The sequence below is a fragment of the Callorhinchus milii genome, unplaced genomic scaffold, assembly GCF_018977255.1.
Source record: "Callorhinchus milii isolate IMCB2004 unplaced genomic scaffold, IMCB_Cmil_1.0 Scaffold1666, whole genome shotgun sequence".
NCBI lineage: Eukaryota > Metazoa > Chordata > Chondrichthyes > Chimaeriformes > Callorhinchidae > Callorhinchus > Callorhinchus milii.
This window is the reverse complement of record NW_024706407.1, coordinates 5001-7663: the sequence shown is the minus strand read 5'-3', so window position 1 is coordinate 7663 and position 2663 is coordinate 5001. Positions and strand designations below refer to the sequence as shown.

Sequence of the window (2663 nt, the reverse complement as noted above, 5' to 3'; positions counted from 1 at the left end):
GCAGATGGAAGACCTGGTCAGTCAGACTCGGAGCTGCAGTGTTCGCAGGAGGACGAGGAGCGGCAGATCGCTGGTCAGCGCAGCGCTGAGTGGCCGTCACAACACGACGGTCTTTTCGGCTCTCACACTCTCTCTCTCTCTCTCAGTCGCTCTCACACTCTCTCTCTCTCTCTCTCTCTCTCAGTCGCTCTCACACTCTCTCTCTCTCAGTCGCTCTCACACACTCTCTCTCTCTCTCAGTCGCTCTCACACTCTCTCTCTCTCTCTCAGTCGCTCTCACACTCAGTCGCTCTCACTCTGTCACTCTCTCCGTCGCTCACACTCCGTCGCTCTCTCTCTCCGTTGCTCTCACACTCAGTCGCTCTCACACTCTCTCCGTCGCTCTCACACTCTCTCTCCGTCGCTCTCACACTCTCTCCGTCGCTCTCATACTCAGTCGCTCTCACTCTCAGTCGCTCACACACTCAGTCCTCTCACACTCTCAGTCGCTCTCATCTCTTAGTCGCTCTCACACACTGTCTCAGTCGCTCTCACACACTCAGTCGCTCTCACACTCTCAGTCGCTCTCACTCTCTCACACCCTCTCTCTGTCTCTCTCTCTGTCCCTTTCTCTCTCTCTCTCTGTCTGTCTCTCTGTCTCCCTCTCTGTCCCTCTGTCTCTCTCCCTGTCTCTCTCTCTCTCTCTCTCTGTCTCCCCCTCTCTCTCTCTCTGTCCCTCTCTCTCTCTGTCCCTCTCTCTCTGTCTCTCTCTCTCTCCCTCCCTCCCTCGCTCTGTCTCTCTCTCTCTCTGTCCCTCTCTCTCTCTCTCTCTCTCTGTCCTCTCTCTCCCTTCCTCTCTCTGTCTCTCTCTCTGTGTGTGGGTGTCTCTGTCTCTCTCTCTCTCTCTCTCCCTCTCTCTCTCTCCCTCTCTCTCTGTCCCTCTCTCTCTCTCTGTGTGGGTGTCTTTCTGTCTCTCTCTCTCTCTCCCTCTCTCTCTCCCTCTCTCTCTCTCTTTCCCTTCCTCTCTCTGTCTCTCTCTCTCTCTGTGTGTGGGTGTCTCTCTGTCTCTCTCTCTCCCTCTCTCTCTCTCTCTCTCTGTGTGGGTGTCTCTCTGTCTCTCTCTCTCTCTCCCTCTCTCTCTCTGTCCCTCTCTCTCTGTCTGTGTGGGTGTCTCTCTGTCTCTCTCTCTCTCTCCCTCTCTCTCTCTGTCCCTCTCTCTCTGTCTGTCTCTCTGTCTCTGTCCCTCTCTCTCTCTGTGTGTGGGTGTCTCTCTGTCTCTCTCTCTCCCTCTCTCTCTCTCTCCCTCTCTCTCTCTCTCTCTGTCTCTCTCTCTCTCTCTCTGTCCCTCTCTCTCCCTTCCTCTCTCTGTCTCTCTCTCTCTCTGTGTGTGGGTGTCTCTGTCTCTCCCTCTCTCTCTGTCCCTCTCTCTCTCTCTCTGTCCCTCTCTCTCCCTTCCTCTCTCTGTCTCTCTCTCTGTGTGTGGGTGTCTTTCTGTCTCTCTCTCTCTCTCCCTCTCTCTCTCTCTCTCCCTCTCTCTCTCTCTTTCCCTTCCTCTCTCTGTCTCTCTCTCTCTCTCTGTGTGTGGGTGTCTCTCTGTCTCTCTCTCTCCCTCCCTCTCTCTCTCTGTCCCTCTCTCTCTGTCTGTCTCTCTGTCTCTGTCCCTCTCTCTCTCTGTGTGTGGGTGTCTCTCTGTCTCTCTCTCTCCCTCCCTCTCTCTCTCTCTGTCCCTCTCTCTCTGTCTCTGTCCCTCTCTCTCTCTCCCTCTCTCTCTCCCTCCCTCTCTCTCTCTCTCTCTCTGTCCCTCCCTCTCTGTCCCTCTCTCTGTCCCTCTCTCTCTCTGTTCCTCTCTGTCCCTCTCTCTCTCTGTCCCTCCCTCTCTGTCCCTCTCTCTCTCTGTCCCTCTCTCTCTGTCTTCCTCTCTGTCCCTCTCTCTCTCTGTCCCTCTCTCTCTCTCTGTCTCTCTCTCTCTGTCTCTCTCTCTCTGTCCCTCTCTCTCTGTCTCTCCCTCTCTCTCTGTGTGTGGGTGTCTCTCTGTCTGTCTCTCTGTCTCCCTCTCTGTCCCTCTCTCTCTCTCTCTCTCTGTCTCCCTCTCTGTCCCTCTCTCTCTCTGTCCCTCTCTCTCTGTCTCTCTCTCTCTGTCCCTCTCTCTCTGTCCCTCTCTCTCTCTCTCTCTGTGTGTGGGTGTGGGTGTGAGAGAGGAGGGGGGGGGGGGGGGGGACTCGTTCGATGTGACGCCTCCGCTTTCCGGCGCAGATGGAAGACCTGGTCAGTCAGACTCGGAGCTGCAGTGTCCGCAGGAGGACGAGGAGCGGCAGATCGCTGGTCAGCGCAGCGCTGAGTGGCCGTCACAACACGACGGTCTTTTCGGCTCTCACACTCTCTCTCTCTCTCACTCAGTCGCTCTCACACTCTCTCTCTCTCTCTCAGTCGCTCTCACACTCTCTCTCTCTCTCTCTCTCTCTCACTCAGTCGCTCTCACACTCTCTCTCTCTCTCACTCAGTCGCTCTCACACTCTCTCTCTCTCTCACTCAGTCGCTCTCACACACTCTGTCTCTCTCAGTCACTCTCACACTCTGTCGCTCTCACTCTCAGTCGCTCCCACACTCTCTCCGTCGCTCTCACACACTCTCAGTCTCTCACACTCTCAGTCGCTCTCTCTCTCAGTCTCTCTCTCTTAGTCGCT

At 55.8% G+C, this 2663-nt stretch overlaps 1 long non-coding RNA gene across 1 annotated transcript in view; it reads left to right on the top strand.

Annotated features, from left to right (window-relative positions):
- Window positions 1–43: 43 nt before the first annotated feature.
- Window positions 44–2663, top strand: part of LOC121852887 — a 4296-nt gene continuing 1676 nt past the window's right edge. Inside the window, exon 1 of the long non-coding RNA XR_006086256.1 lies at window positions 44–73. This is a non-coding gene — a long non-coding RNA (uncharacterized LOC121852887). The remainder of the gene's footprint in view (window positions 74–2663) is intronic.